The sequence below is a fragment of the Dendrobates tinctorius genome, unplaced genomic scaffold (genome assembly GCF_039654945.1).
Source record: "Dendrobates tinctorius isolate UK_male_01 unplaced genomic scaffold, ASM3965494v1 ptg000201l, whole genome shotgun sequence".
Classification (NCBI taxonomy): Eukaryota; Metazoa; Chordata; class Amphibia; order Anura; family Dendrobatidae; genus Dendrobates; species Dendrobates tinctorius.
In genome coordinates, this window is record NW_027361868.1 from 4200880 (window position 1) to 4218428 (window position 17549).

Here is a 17549-nt window from a genome sequence, read left to right on the forward strand (position 1 = left end):
AGGGGAGGCCATAATGTGCTGCATGGAGGAGCAGTGGAGGCCATAAAGTGCTGCATGGAGGAGCAGGGGAAGCCATTGTATGCTGCATGGAGGAGCAGGGGAGGCCATAAATGTGCTGCATGGAGGAGCAGTGAGGCCATAATGTGCTGCATTGAGGAGCAGCGGGGCCATAATGTGTTGCATGGAGGAGCAGGGGAGGTCATAATGTGCTGCATGGAGGCGCAGAGGAGGCCATAATGTGCTTCATGGAGGAGCAGTGGAGGCCATAATGTGCTGCATGGAGGAGCAGTGGAGGCCATAATGTGCTGCATGGAGTAGCAGAGGAGGCCTAATGTGCTGCATGGAGGAGCAGGGGGGTCGGGGGTTCATAAAGTGCTGCATGGAGGAGCAGCGGGGCCATAATGTGCTGCATGGAGGAGCAGGGGAAGCCATTGTATGCTGCATGGAGGAGCAGGGGAGACCATAATGTGCTGCATGGAGGAGCAGTGGAGGCCATAATGTGCTGCATGGAGGAGCAGAGGAGGCCATAATTTGCTGCATGGAGTAACGGGGGGGTCGGGGGCTCATAATGTGCTGCATGAAGGAGCAGGGGAAGCCATTGTATGCTGCATGGAGGAGCAGAGGAGGCCATAATGTGCTGCATGGAGGAGTACAGGAGTCATAATGTGCTGCATGGAGGAGCAGGGGGGTCGGGGGCTCATAATGTGCTGCATTGAGGAGCAGCGGGGCCATAATGTGCTGCATGGAGGAGCAGGGGAGGCCATAATGTGCTGCATGGAAGAGCAGAGGAGGCCATAATGTGCTGCATGGAGGAGCAGCGGGGCCATAATGTGCTGCATGGAGGAGCAGGGGAGGCCATAATGTGCTGCATGGAGGAGCAGAGGAGGCCATAATGTGCTTCATGGAGGAGCAGGGGGGGTCGGGGGCTCATAAAGTGCTGCATGGATGAGCAGCGGGGCCATAATGTGCTGCATGGAGGAGCAGGGGAAGCCATTGTATGCTGCATGGAGGAGCAGGGGAGGCCATAATGTGCTGCATGGAGGAGCAGAGGAGGCCATAATTTGCTGCATGGAGGAACAGGGGGGGTCGGGGGGCCATAATGTGCTGCATGGAGGAGCAGCGGGGCCATAATGTGCTGCATGGAGGAGCAGTGGAAGCCATTGTATGCTGCATGGAGGAGCAGGGGAGACCATAATGTGCTGCATGGAGGAGCAGTGGAGGCCGTAATGTGCTGCATGGAGGAGCAGTGGAGGCCATAATGTGCTGCATGGAGGAGCAGGTGAGGCCATAATGTGCTGCATGGAGGAGCAGAGGAGGCCATAATGTGCTGCATGGAGGAGCAGTGGAGGCCATAATGTGCTGCATGGAGGAGCAGAGGAGGCCATAATGTTCTACATGGAGGAGCAGTGGAGGCCATAATGTGCTGCATGGAGGAGCAGTGGATGCCATAATGTGCTGCATGGAAGAGCAGGGGAGGCCATTGTATGCTGCATGGAGGAGCAGGGGAGGCCATAATGTGCTGCATGGAGGAGCAGAGGAGGCCATAATTTGCTGCATGGAGGAACAGGGGGGGTCGGGGGGCCATAATGTGCTGCATGGAGGAGCAGCGGGTCCATAATGTGCTGCATGGAGGAGCAGTGGAAGCCATTGTATGCTGCATGGAGGAGCAGTGGAGGCCGTAATGTGCTGCATGGAGGAGCAGTGGAGGCCATAATGTGCTGCATGGAGGAGCAGGTGAGGCCATAATGTGCTGCATGGAGGAGCAGAGGAGGCCATAATGTGCTGCATGGAGGAGCAGTGGAGGCCATAATGTGCTGCATGGAGGAGCAGAGGAGGCCATAATGTTCTACATGGAGGAGCAGTGGAGGCCATAATGTGCTGCATGGAGGAGCAGTGGATGCCATAATGTGCTGCATGGAGGAGCAGGGGTGGCCATAATGTGCGGCATGGAGGAGCAGGGGAGGCCATAATGTGCTGCATGGAGGAGCAGATGAGGCCATAATGTGCTTCATGGAGGAGCAGTGGAGGCCATAATGTGCTGCATGGAGGAGCAGAGGAGGCCATAATGTGCTACATGGAGGAGCAATGGAGGCAATAATGTGCTGCATGGAGGAGCAATGGAGGCCATAATGTGCTGCATGGAGGAGCAGAGGAGGCCATAATGTGCTTTATGGAGGAGCACGGGGTCGGGGGCTCATAATGTGTTGCATGGAGGAGCAGAGGAGGCCATAATGTGCTGCATGGAGGAGCAGTGGAGGCCATAATTTGCTGCATGGAGGAGCAGTGGAGGCCATAATGTGTTGCATGGAGGAGCAGAGAAGTCCATAATGTGCTGCATGGAGGAGCAGCGGGGCCATAATGTGCTGCATGGAGGAGCAGGGGAAGCCATTGTATGCTGCATGGAGGAGCATGGGAGGCCATAATGTGCTGCATGGAGGAGCAGTGGAGGCCATAATGTGCTGCATGGAGGAGCAGGGGAGGCCATAATTTGCTGCATGGAGGAGCAGTGGAGGCCACAATGTGCTACATGGAGGAGCAGGGGAAGCCATAATGTAGGTCTGACAGGATATCAGGACTCTTCAGACCTACAGATGACTACCCATTCCTGCTACTACATGTGGGGACAAATGACACCGCAAGAAACGACCTGGAAACCATCTGCAGAGACTTTGAAGACTTAGGCAAGAAAGTGAAAGAACTGGGAGCGCAGGTGGTCTTCTCTTCCATCCTCCCAGTGGATGGCCATGGAACAAGGAGGTGGAATAAGATTCTGCAGGTGAACAACTGGCTACGTCGATGGTGCCGTCAGCAACGATTTGGATTTCTGGATCACAGAGTGAACTACTTATACGATGGACTACTTGCTAGAGATGGGGTGCACCTTACGAAGACTGGAAAGCATTTATTTGGAAGTCGCCTTGCTACACTTGTAAGGAGAGCTTTAAACTAGAACAACATGGGAAGGGAAGCAAAAGACCAGAAAAAGCCATACACCTGACAAATGCTATTGAGAACTCTGCTAATAGAAGTGGAAAGGAAGAACAAAGACGAAAGAATCTAATTAATAACAATATTGGAGAAAGAGAAACCAATCACAAACTAAAATGTTTCTATACTAACGCACAAAGCATGGGCAACAAACAAGGAGAATTGGAACTACTAACACAGGACAAGAAATATGATGTCATTGGAATCACTGAAACTTGGTGGGACGATACACATGATTGGAATACAAGACTAGAAGGATACAACTTATTTGCAAGAAACAGACTTGATAAACGAGGAGGGGGTGTTGCATTGTATGTTAGAAACGCATATATCTGCACAGAGATTGAAGCTTCAGAGACTGGGAGTTCTGTGGAAACTGTTTGGGTAAGAATACAAGGACAGAACAATGGAAAGGACACCATTGTAGGCATTTACTACAGGCCGCCTGTGCAAGCTGAAGATATGGATGAACTCTTTATGCATCAAATGGCCAAGTTCTCCAAAAAATGTGACATAGTTGTCATGGGAGATTTCAACTATCCAGACATTTGTTGGGAATCTCTCTCAGGCAAAACTAACAGGTCAAGGAAATTCTTATCCTCTCTTGCTGACAACTTTATCTTCCAAAAGGTAGGGGAGAAAACAAGGGGAACTGCTACCTTGGATCTAATCCTTATAAACAGGGAGGAAATGGTTGAGGAGGTAAAAGTGGCTGGAACCCTAGGAGGTAGCGACCATGCTATTTTAGAATTTTGGATAACTAGAGGCGGAAGACCTGTGAAGACTCAGACGTCAAGGTTAGATTTCAGAAAGGCAGATTTTAAGGGATTCAGAAAGATAATTGGAGGGATCCAATGGCTGGATATCCTTAAAGACAAAAATGTCCAGGAAGGATGGGAAATCTTGAAAAATGAAATTCTCAAAGCACAGTTGTTAACAATTCCGAAAAGAGGGAAGAATAGGAAACATTTAAGGAAACCAGGATGGGTGAACTCAGAACTTAAGCACATGCTAAAAAGGAAGAAAAAAATGTTTATAAAATGGAAAGAGGGAGGCATATCTAAAGAAGAATATAATGCTGTCTGCAGAATCTGCAGGGCACAAATCAGATTAGCTAAAGCTGAAAATGAATTGAGGCTTGCAAGAGATGTCAAAAGCAATAATAAAGGATTTTGGGGATATGTCAAAAGTAAAAGAAAAGTCAAAGATGCTATAGGATTTTTACAGGATGAAAATGATGAAATGGTAAGACAGGATGTTGAGAAGGCTGAACTTTTAAATTCCTATTTTGCATCTGTTTTCTCTCAGAAAGGAAATGTAACACCAACTGTTATTCACTGTCCTATTAAGGGAATAGAAGAATCCAGGATATCTATAAACAGAAAGATAGTGAGGAAACACTTAGCTAACCTAAATGAATTCAAGTCTCCAGGTCCAGATGAATTACACCCCAGAGTACTGAAGGAGATAGCAGAAGAAATTTCTGAACCACTCTCCATAATCTTTGAAAATTCTTGGAGAACAGGAGAAGTGCCAGAAGACTGGAGAAGAGCAAATGTTGTTCCTATCTTCAAAAAGGGGAAGAAGGTGGACCCAGGCAACTATAGGCCGGTGAGTCTGACTTCTATACCAGGAAAGATCTTTGAACAAATTATTAAACAACATGTAAGTCAATACCTGGATAAGAATGAATTGATCAAACAGAGTCAGCATGGGTTTGTAACTAATAAGTCATGTCAGACTAACTTAATTTCCTTCTATGACGGTATCACTGATTGGGTGGATCAAGGAAATGCTGTAGATATAGTATATCTTGACTTCAGCAAAGCATTTGACAAAGTCTCTCACACAATCCTTATTGAAAAAATGACTAAGTATGGAATGGACAAGGCAACTGTTAGGTGGATTCATAGCTGGCTTAGTGATCGGACCCAAAGAGTGGTCGTAAATGGCTGCACATCCAGTTGGAAGAATGTCTCAAGTGGGGTACCACAGGGCTCTGTCCTGGGCCCTGTATTGTTCAACATCTTTATCAACGATTTAGATGAAGGAATTGAGGGTAAACTGATTAAATTTGCTGATGACACAAAGCTAGGAGGGATAGCTAATACTAGAGAAGAGAGAGAGAGGATTCAAAAAGATTTAAATAAACTGGAGAAGTGGGCAGTAACTAACAGAATGGTTTTTAACAGGGAGAAATGCAAAGTACTACATCTGGGCAATAAAAATGAAAAAAGCATATATAGAATGGGAGGAATAGGGCTAAGTGACAGCACATGTGAAAAAGACTTGGGTATACTAATAGATCACAGACTGAATATGAGTCAACAGTGTGATGCAGCAGCAAAAAAGGCAAATGCAGTTCTAGGATGTATTAACAGAAGCATACAGTCTAGATCACGTGAAGTCATTATTTCCCTCTACTCCTCTTTGGTCAGACCTCATCTGGAATATTGTGTCCAGTTTTGGGCACCACATTTTAAAAAAGACATCAACAAACTGGAGCAAGTTCAGAAAAGAGCGACCAGAATGGTGACCGGTCTGCAAACCCTGTCTTATGAGGAAAGGTTGCAGGATTTGGGAATGTTTAGTTTGCAAAAGAGAAGACTGAGAGGAGACTTAATTGCTGTCTACAAATATCTAAAGGGCTGTCACATTGTAGAAAGATCAACTTTATTCTCATTTGCACAAGGAAAGACTAGAAGCAATGGGATGAAACTGAATGGGAGGAGACACAGATTAGATATTAGAAAAAACTTTTTGACAGTTAGAGTGATCAATGAGTGGAACAGGCTGCCACGAGAAGTGGTGAGTTCTCCTTCAATGGAAGTCTTCAAACAGAGGCTGGACAGACATCTGACTGGGATGATTTAGCGAATCCTGCTTTGAGCAGGGGGTTGGACCAGATGGCCCAGGAGGTCCCTTCCAACTCTACGATTCTATGATTGATTCTATGATTCTATGATTCTAATGTGTTGCATGGAGGAGCAGTGGAGGCCATAATGTGCTGCATGGAGGAGCAGGGGAGGCCATAATGTGCTGCATGGAGGAGCAGGGGAGGCCATAATGTGCTGCATGGAGGAGCAGGGGAGGCCATAATGTGCTGCATGGAGAAGCAGTGGAGGCCATAATGTGCTGCATGGAGGAGCAGTGGAGGCCATAATGTGCTGCATGGAGGAGCAGGGGAGGCCATAATGTGCTGCATGGAGGAGCAGTGGAGGCCACAATGTGCTACATGGAGGAGCAGAGGAGGCCATAATGTGTTGCATGGAGGAGCAGTGGAGGCCATAATGTGCTGCATGGAGGAGCAGGGGAGGCCATAATGTGCTGCATGGAGGAGCAGGGGAGGCCATAATGTGCTGCATGGAGAAGCAGTGGAGGCCATAATGTGCTGCATGGAGGAGCAGTGGAGGCCATAATGTGCTGCATGGAGGAGCAGGGGAGGCCATAATATGCTGCATGGAGGAGCAGTGGAGGCCATAATGTGCTGCATGGAGGAGCAGGGAAGGCCATAATGTGCTGCATGGAGGAGCAGTGGAGGCCACAATGTGCTACATGGAGGAGCAGAGGAGGCCATAATGTGTTGCATGGAGGAGCAGTGGAGGCCATAATGTGCTGCATGGAGGAGCAGGGGAGGCCATAATGTGCTGCATGGAGGAGCAGGGGAGGCCATAATGTGCTGCATGGAGGAGCAGGGGAGGCCATAATATGCTGCATGGAGGAGCAGTGGAGGCCATAATGTGCTGCATGGAGGAGCAGGGGAGGCCATAATGTGCTGCATGGAGGAGCAGGGGAGGCCATTGTATGCTGCATGGAGGAGCAGGGGAGGCCATAATGTGCTGCATGGAGGAGTAGAGGAGGCCATAATGTGCTGCATGGAGGAGCAGTGGAGGCCTTAATGTGTGGCATGGAGGAGCAGGGGAGGCCATAATGTGCTGCATGGAGGAGCAGTGGAGGCCATTGTATGCTGCATGGAGGAGCAGGAGAGACAATAATGCGCTGCATGGAGGAGCAGAGGAGGCCATAATGTGCTTCATGGAGGAGCAGTGGAGGCCATATTGTGCTGCATAGAGGAGCAGAGGCGGCCATAATGTGCTGCATGGAGGAGCAGTGGAGGCCATAATCTGCTGCATGGAGGAGCAGAGGAGGCCATAATGTGCTGCATGGAGGTGCAGGGGGGCCATAATGTGCTGCATGGAGGTGCAGGGGGGCCATAGTATGCTGCATGCAAGTGCAGGGGGGCCATAATGCGCTGCATGGAGGAGCAGGGGGGCCATAGTATGCTGCATGGAGGTGCAGTGGGGCCATAATGCGCTGCATGGAGGAGCAGGGGGGCCATAGTATGCTGCATGGAGGAGCAGGGGGGGCCAGGGGCCCATAATGTGCTGCATGGAGGAGCAGGGGAGGCCATAATGTGCTGCAATGAGGAGCAGCGGGGCCATAATGTGCTGCTTGGAGGAGCAGGGGGCCCATAATAAGGTATGAAGGAGCAGGTGCCCCATAATACTGTATGAAGGAGCATTTTATGGGGCTCAAAATACTCTATGGCGGACTATGAGGTGCCCATAATACTGTATGGTGGACTATGTGGTTGCCCATAATACTGTATCGCGGGCTATGTGGGTGCTCATAATACTGTATGGAAGACTATGTGGTGCCCATAATACTGTATGGTGAACTATGTGGTTGCCCATAATACTATGTGGCCGACTATGTGTGTTATGAATGAGTCACCGTAGGAGGCAAAAGCAGAAATACAAGCTAAGTCCAGAAAACCAGAGAAGTTGGCAACTATCAGATTGCAGACCCCTAAACCTATCAACACAACTAGCAGTAGCCGTGGGGGGCTCCTACGATGCCCTAGACCCCTCGATCACAGCCGGAGAAATACATAGGTCTAAAGAAAGAAAGGGGAAATCTAAACTGCCCCAGAGCAGACCCCAAAGCAATAGGCAGCCCCCAACATATAATGACGGTGAAGCAAGATGAAAATACTAACACAGACAGAAAGATAGACTGAGCAAAGACGGGGCCCCAAAACTACCTAGATAGGAAAGGACAGGAAGGCTGCTGTCTGCAATCTGCCAAAACCCTATCAAAGACATAAGCCAACCAGCTGATATGAAAAAGGCCCTGAAGCAGCTAGGCTTCAAAAACTAAATCAGCACTCAGGTATTTTCAGAAGACAGAGCTAAATGAATTCAGCACACCCCAGCAGGGAATGGCAGAAATCCAGAAAAACAAAGCAAAAACAAAGTCAAAGCACAAAAGCAAAAGGCCGAGCAGCAAACTTAGCTTTGGAGGAGCAGGAATTCAGACTGGTCTCCAAGGATCCCACAGAGAAATCACCCGCAGGGCAGAAGGGCGTCGGCAGCATTATATCCAGTCCGTAACTCCACTCAGCCAGTCACAATCATCAGCCTCAGGTGTTTGACAATCAGGCTCACTACCTTTCTTTACCAGAAGAGGGAGTTCCTCGGGCCTCAGTAATGAAGGGGAAAATGAACTCACAACATATGTGGTTGTCCATAATACTGTATGGCGGAGTATGTGGCTGCTCATATCACTGTATGGCGGACTATGTGGTTGCCCATAATACTGTATGGCGGACTATGTGGTGCCCATAATACTGTATGGCGGACTATGTAGTGCCCATAATACTGTATGGTGGACTATGTGGTGCCCATAATACTGTATGGCGGACTATGTGGTTTCCCATAATACTGTATGGCGGACTATGTGGTTGCCCATAATACTGTATGGCGGACTATGTGGTTGCTCATAATACTATATGGTGGACTATGTGGTGCCTATAATACTGTATGGCAGACTATGAGGTGCCCATAATACTGTATGGCGGACTATGTGGTTTCCCATAATACTGTATGGCGGACTATGTGGTTGCCCATAATACTGTATAGCGGACTATGTGATTGCCCATAATACTGTATGGCGGACTATGTGGTTGCCCATAATATTATATGGTGGACTATGTGGTTGCCCATAATATTGTATGGCGGACTATGTGGACCCAATCGGCAGAATGTGGAGTTTTTGTCCCCATTAGAATGAAGTGGCATGTCTGACTTGATCACTGATCCATTCATTCCCTTCGTGGCTGCACTTGTTTTTTTTATACTAGCCCCAAAGAGAATGAATGGAACTTCGGTCAGATATCCCAGCTGCCGCTCCTTTTTAAAATGGGGATAAGTGTCCTATAAGGGATAAAACTTCCTCATTCTTCGAATCGGTGCAGTTTCTAATGGTCGGACCTAAGTGATCACCTATCCTGTGGAGCCCATAGATCGGTGATAACTTGTTTTAACCAAAGAACCCCATTAATGTAAGCTACTGTAATTATACATCCATTTATGGGGGCGCACAGTAGATGTGCAGGAGCCGCCTGTGTTTTACAGCCGATGTTCCACTATAATGGGGATAACAACTGACAGATATTTGCATATAACTGTATGGTGGGCCCCTTAGAGTCCATTCCCCTGGTGGGCCCCAGACACCCCAGTCTGACCCTGAGTGCCACAGATGGGGTAGCTAACCCATGGGAGCTCTGAAGTAACAGCTACCATTATCCCAGCAAGTCAGCAGAATGGTGAGACTCTGTAATGTGTACCATCTTTGGGTTATTTTGCTGGGACTGTTCTACGTGTTATCTGCCTGTTTTGTGGTCCAATAAAGCATTGCCACACTGTTTTACCCTCACCCTGTGTTATCTCAGTAGCGATATGGTCACGTTAAAGAGAAAGTGGGCGTTCGGCAGGACGATTCTTGGTCCATGCAGTTTAGGCTAGCAGACTGGGGCGTCTGCCGACCCCCCGCGTCTTCACACCCTGTAATTGGGATCAGTGGCAGTCTAAGTCCACCAATCATATATTTATCCCCTAACTGTTGGATATATGGTACTGTTGGTGTAAGGGGGACAACCAGACAGCGGGTACCTGCGTGCCGGGGCCAGAACTAATGAGGCTGCATCCCGTTTCCTGGGGGAAGGATTAGTGAGCCGGACCTTCCTCCCGACCAAGGGGGGCAGGGGATAATAGAAAAAAAGCACGCAGCAGCGCAGTTTGGGGCCAACCAGGGGCAGCGCGCAGAGAGGTGAGTACAGTGCACGTGCCACATAAGAGTGACCGCGTATGGGACAGACACTTGTAACCTGACTTTGCCAGTGTACTGTATATTTGCCGAGCCACATTGGTCTCGTACAGGACTTTGGCCCTCACCGTTTTCAGCTACTGCAACATATGGACTAGGGCTCAGCAGAAGGTACCAGAGACCAACCGCTGCCACCAGAAGACCGGGCATTGATGCCCACAGGACCCCATTGGAAAAAACACGACAACAGCCGTTGCCGGCGCTGTTGACTACCCACTGTTACAGTTTGAGGAACTTCTGACACAAGTGCTTCACAGGAACTGCTGTTACCTGATCCTTTATTCTTTACCGCAGAATATCCTTTGCTAATTTTACTGTTTATTCCCCTGTAAAATAAAACTGTTGCTCTGCCTCCTGTCCGTCACTGCATCCCGCAACCTGCTCACATTGGGATGACCACTTTAGACTACAAGCAAGGGCCGAAATGACTAAAAAGTCCAATAAATAATAGCCTCCCATTGTAGGACACATCAGTAAATCCTACATTGGTTGCAGGTGTACAGAGTGGGCTCAGAAGCCAATGGTAACGGCACTGATGGAAGCTGGCTCCGATCTCTGCCACTCAACCGCTTACATGAACCTTTGTGATGTGGCACCAGTGGGGAATCTATTTGGAAGCCCAACGCTGAGACAGTATCACGCTGTGTCAAAGGGTCGCCATGGAAGCCTTTTGTCATCTTTTTTGCTCTTGAGCTTCATAGGAAATCATGGATTTTAGTATATACAGTAAACATGATGCATGAAAGTATTGTAATACATAGTAAAAAGCAATTAAATGATCACGGGTTCAAACCATCTAGGGGACTAAAAAATAAAAAGTAAATAAAAAAATGTGAAAGCAATAATACTAAAAAATCAACCCCTTGTTTTCCAAATGAAATAAACATATGGCTAATCTATGACAATACAAAATTAATTAACCAGTACAACAAGAAGGGGGAAAAAAAAATTTGAAACATCAAAACGTCAGAATTACTTTTTTTCAACATTATACCCCTATTGGAATTTTTTTTCTCCAATTTTCAGTAGATTGTAAGGTGAAATAAAAGGTGTCATAAAAAGCTACAACTCGTTCTGCGAAAATCAACAGTGCTGTCAATGGGCAAATAAAAAGTTTTGACTTTTGGAAAAAGGGGGAGGAAAGAAAAAAGAGCAAGAACGAAATATTGCCTTTTTGGTTCAAGTGCAAAATAAAAAAGTTGTGACTCATGGGAAGAAAGGAAAAAGAAAATAAAGAGCAAGAACAAAATTTTGCCCAGTTGGTCCAAGTGCCATCTCACAAAACATCGGATTACACTAGGACCAATGTTAGTCTATGGGGTTGTGCACATGTCCTAGGAAAAAATGAAAAATTGCAACATGTACAATTTGCCTCCGATATTTGAATCATACTCGGCCATGCAAGTCAATGTGTTGGTGGAAAAAAAATTCACACCGTACTCGAATGGCATCCGAGTGCAGTCTGGCAGAATGGAGAAGATGGACACATTTTTTTCCATCTTCTCATCAGAGAAAATCGGAACCTTGTTGCCTGCATAGTTCTGCATAGGAGCTGTGTACATATATTGTTTGTTTTGATGTTTACTCTAGATCCTTTGGAACTAGTAAATGTTGCAAAGGCACGTAGGGCTTTCGCAGTTTCATCATTGCCTTACGCTATCAGTTCTCCATCTCTCTTATTTACATGTCCCAGGTATATGATGGGGTCTCGTGCAGTTGGGGTACGTGAAAATTATTCATGAATAGTGTTGAGTGATACCACTCGATACTGAAAAATATCGTATCGGAATGGATCGGCCGATCTAAAAAAAGTATCGGGTATCGCCGATTCCGATCCCAGAAGTCCCATTCAAGTCAATGGGACAGAAATATCGGAATTGAAAAAAACCCTCTCTTGCCTTGTACAGCCTGTTCAGGAGGGGGGAAGAGTGTGGGCGGTGCGTGGGCAGACACTGTGCGTATCTGTGTGTGAGGGCGAAGTCTGTACGGGCCTCTCGGTGGTCTGTATGGGCCTCTCGGGGGCCTGTACCGGCCTGTCGAGGGCCTGTGCGGCTGTTGGTGGTCTGTATGGGCCTTTCGGGGGCCTGTACCGGCCTGCCGGGGGCCTGTGCCGGCTGCCGGTGGTCTGTGCGGGCCTGCAAGGGGGTCTTGTGTGTGTGCAGGCATCGTCCGATGGGACTACAAGTCCCATCGGGCGATGCCTGCTACACTGACAGTGATTGACACATTAGCCAATGATGGGACAGTAGTAGTCCCATCATCCGGCTGAGGCCGGTTTCACATTAGCGCTTTTTAAGCGCACGCACGGCCGGGGGTAGCTCCGCCCCTGAGCCGGCTCTCTGCCCGGCGTGCCCGCCCCTTGCTTGTCGCGCCACCTACTAGCGGACAGCGGCGCCTGCGATCGGCGCACCCTATCTTTAGCATAGGGTGCGCAGATCGTGCGCAGGCCGTGCGCTAGTTGCGCTTTGACCTGCGCTGCGCACTTTTGACGGTGCGCCGTGTGCGCCAAAATCCGAAAAGTTTGATTTTGGCGCGCACGGCGCACCGTCAAAAGTGCGCAGCGCAGGTCAAAGCGCAACTAGCGCACGGCCTGCGCACGATCTGCGCACCCTATGCTAAGGATAGGGTGCGCCGATCGCAGGCACCGCTGTCCGCTAGTAGGCGGCGCGACAAGCAAGGGGCGGGCACGCCGGGCAGAGAGCCGGCTCGGGGGCGGAGCTACCCCCGGCCGTGCGTGCGCTTAAAAAGCGCTAATGTGAAACCGGCCTTATGTGTTGAATGTAAAAAAAAAAAAAAAACATACTACATACATACTACATATATACATACTACATACATACTACATATATACAACATTCATACAACATACATACATACTACATATATACTACATTCATACAACATACATACTACATATATACTACATTCATACAACATACATACTACATACATATATACTACATACATACAACATACATACTACATACATATATACTACATACATACAACATACATACTACATACATATATACTACATACATACTTCATATATACTACATACATACTACATACATACTACATACTACATACATACTACATAAATACTACATATATACTACATTCATGCAAAATACATACATACTACATACTACATACATACTTCATATATACTACATACATACTTCATATATACTACATAATATTAATAATAATAATAATAATAATTTTTATTTATATAGCGCCCACATATTCCGCAGCACTTTACAATTAAGCGGGGACATGTACAGACAATAAATTCAATACAAGTTAAGACAATTCAAACAGTGACATTAGGAGTGAGGTCCCTGCTCGCAAGCTTACAATCTACAAGGAAATGGGGGGACACAGTAGGTGAGAAATGCTTGTTAATTCAGGTCTGGCAATTATAATAGGGATTTTCATATAAAGCTGCATGATCCGGTCATCAGCCCGTGTGTTTAAGTGCAATAGACAAGTATCAAGTGCAGTTATCATGTGCATGAAGGGTGTGGAGACAGATGAATAGTAGGGTGCAGATTCAGAATAATATTTGGAAGGAGGGAACAGGGCAAAGTTAGCTTGCTGAGTAGTTGATGTGGTAGGCTTGTTTGAAGAGATGGGTTTTCAAAGCGCGCTTGAATAGGTCAGGTCTAGGTATCAGTCTGATCATCTGGGGAAGTGCATTCCAGAGAGCTGGAGCAGCACGAGAGAAGTCTTGGAGACGGAGGTGCGAGGTTCGGATTACGGGGGATGTTAGTCTTAGGTCATTTGTAGAACGGAGGGCACGTGTAGGGCGATAGACAGAGATGAGAGAGGAGATATAAGGCGGTGCAGAACAGTGGAGAGCTTTGTGGGTGAGAGAGATGAGTTTATACTGGACCCTGTAGCGAATAGGTAGCCAGTGTAATGACTGGCACAAGATGGAGGCATCGGTGAAGCGGCTGGACAGAAATATGACCCTGGCTGCCTTTCAAGATGGATTGGAGAGGAGAAAGTTTGGTAAGAGGGAGACCGATCAGAAGAGAGTTGCAGTAGTCCAGACGAGAATGAATAAGAGCGACAGTAAGAGTCTTAGCAGTTTCAAAGGTGAGAAAAGGTCGGATTCCCGAGATGTTTTTAAGATGCAGGTGACAAGAGCGACTGAGTGATCGGATGTACGGAGTAAAGGAAAGTTCAGTGTCGAATATGACCCCAAGACAGCGGGCATGCTGCTTGGGAGTTATGGTTGAACCCTCCAGGGTTATTTCGATGTTAGGTAGAGTGAGGTTAGTAGAGGGAAGAAACACAAGAAGTTCAGTTTTAGAGAGATTTAGTTTCAGATAGAGGGAGGACATGATGCTAGAGACAGCAGACAGACAATCCTTGGTATTTTGAATTAGGGTAGGGGTGATGTCAGGGGAAGAAGTGTATAATTGGGTGTCATCAGCATAGAGATGATACTGGAACCCAAATCTGCTGATTGTTTGTCCAATAGGGGCAGTGTATAAAGAGAAGAGGAGGGGGCCTAGGACTGAGCCCTGCGGGACCCCGATAGTAAGGGGACGAGAAGAGGAAGAGGAGCCGGAAAAAGATACAGTGAAGGAGCGGTCAGAGAGGTAGGAGGAGAACCAGGAGAGGGCTGTGTCCTTGAGGCCTATAGAGCGGAGCATAGTGAGGAGGAGCTGATGATCCACAGTGTCAAATGCGGCAGAGAGATCCAGGAGAATCAGCAGGGAGCAATGACCTTTCGATTTAGCAGTTATTAAATCATTAGAGACTTTAGTGAGGGCAGTTTCAGTAGAGTGTAAAGAGCGGAAACCAGATTGTAAGAGGTCGAGAAGAGAGTTATCCGAGAGATAGCGGATTAGACGGGAGTGGACCAGGCGTTCCAGGAGTTTAGAGATGAAGGGAAGGTTAGAGACAGGTCTGTAGTTAGCAGTGCAGTTCTGGTCCAGGGATGGCTTTTTAAGTAAAGGGGTTATGATGGCATGTTTAAATGAGGAGGGAAATATACCTGAAGAAAGAGAGAGGTTAAATATTTTAGTCAGGTGAGTGGTGACCACTGGTGAGAGAGACTGCAGGAGCTGTGAAGGAATAGGGTCACTGTTGCAGGTTGTAGGCCGAGCAGAAGCGAGGAGCTTGGAAACTTCTTCTTCTGAAACAGGCTCAAAGATGTCTAGTGAGCTTGAGGTGCGGCAGGGAAGGGGATCCAGGCACTGAGGAGATAGGGCTGAGATATCCTGATGGATGTGGTTGATTTTTTCTAGGAAATAAGTGGCCAGATCCTCACCGCTGAGGTTGGTGATGGGGGCTTGTACTTTAGGTTTCAGGAGGGAGTTTAAGGTTTCAAAAAGTCGTCTTGGGTTGTTGGATAGTGAGGTGATGAGGGTGGTGAAGTAGGATTGTTTGGCCAGATGAAGGGCAGAGATATAGGTTTTGAGCATGAACTTATAGTGGATGAAGTCTTCTGCTAAGAGAGATTTTCTCCACTGCCGCTCTGCACACCTCAAGCAGCGCTGAAGAAAGCGTGTTTGCGTTGTGTGCCAGGGCTGCCGTTGTCTGTGTCGGGTCTTTCTGCGTATAGAAGGTGCTGCTTCATCTAGGGCATTCTTCAGTGTATTATTGAAGTGTGACAATGCTATGTCTGGACAGGAGAGGGTGGAGATGGGGGCTAAAGATGTGTGGAGATTGTCCCTAAGCTGTTGGGTATTAATGGTAAGTGTATTCCCATAAGTGTGGTAAGTGGGGGTGTCCCGGGTGAGGAGACAATTCTTGACAGAGAAGGAAAGAAGGTTGTGGTCCGAGAGCGGGAGAGGTGAGTTAGTAAAGTCGTGCAGCGAGCCGGGACAGGAGAAAACCAGGTCCAGAGTATTCCCGTCCTCATGTGTAGGAGAATTAGTAAACTGTGAGAGGCCGAATGAAGAAGTTAGAGAAAGAAGATGAGAGGCAGACTGGGAGAGCGGATCATTGATGGGGATGTTAAAGTCTCCCATGATGAGGGTGGGGATGTCACAGGATAGAAAGTGAGTAAGTCAGGTGGTGAAGTGGTCTAGAAACTGGCGGGAGGAGCCTGGAGGGCGATAAACAACCGCCACTCGTAAGGAGAAGGGCTTAAAGAGTCTGACGGCGTGGACTTCAAAGGAAGGAAATGTAAGTGAGGGAACCGGGGGGATGACCTGGAAAGCACATTGTGATGAAAGGAGCAAACCAACACCTCCACCCTGTCTGTTCTCAGGTCTGGGGGTATGTGAAAATTTCAGCCCACTAAACGAGAGAGCGGCAGCAGCGGTGGTGTCTGAATGCTGGATCCAGGTTTCTGTAATAGCCAGAAGGTTAAGGGAATTAGAGAGAAAAAGATCGTGAATGTAAGTCAGTTTGTTACACACAGACCGTGCATTCCAGAGAGCACATTGGAAAGTGAGAGGAGAAGGCATGCACTGAATGTTAATAAGATTAGCAGGGTTTCTATATGCAGCTGGAGGAGAGTAACGTATGCTGGTGGAGGGAGGCCCAGGGTTGGGGGAGATGTCACCTGCAACTATTAAAAGGAGAAAAAACAGAAAAAGCAGGTGGTGGGATGATTTGTATGAACGTTTTAAGTGCTGCATGGTGGTTTTGGATGGTTTGGTGTGGGTAAGAAATGTCAATAGAGCCTCAGAGTTATACATGGGAGAGGGGAAAAGGGAGGGGTGGATATGCAGAGAGTGCACAGAATGTGTAAAAGGGCAGGCGAGTTGTTAGAAAGCAGAGGTGAAGACAAAAAAGCAGCAGGTTGATATGATCAATGCAAATGTAGTACGACTGACCAAGAAGCATGCGTGCATGAAAAGCTTATGCACCTTACCTGTCTCCTGCCCAACTGCATTGTCTAACTGCAAAGCACTTTATCCTGTTGCACTTAATATCTGTTGCACGCGTGAGCCCGCACGCGTGCTATCCCAGCCAGAGCTAAATATATATGAAATGAAATGTCTGCTAGCTTCAGCCACCAAAAGGCCACAATCAGTAATTAACCAATTAGCACAAGGCCAGAGCAGGCATTACTATGCAGGGTAAATAACTAATGCTGGACAAGGCCATCAAACAGAAAAAGGGGGAAAAAAAAACAAAAAAACCTTTCTACACTTCAAAGCAGAAACCAAATAGATAAAAAAAGAAAGACCCACCACAGGAGTGATGGAATGAAATACCATAAAAATATCTGGCAATATATGATGCAGTTCACACTTGTCAGACAGCATACATGGATGATGGAATGAAATACCTGTGTGAAGAAGAGAAGAGAGGAACATCAGCTTCAATGCATTGTCTAACACATACATACATACTACATACATACTACATATATACTACATTCATGCAACATACATACAAACTACATACATACTTCATATATA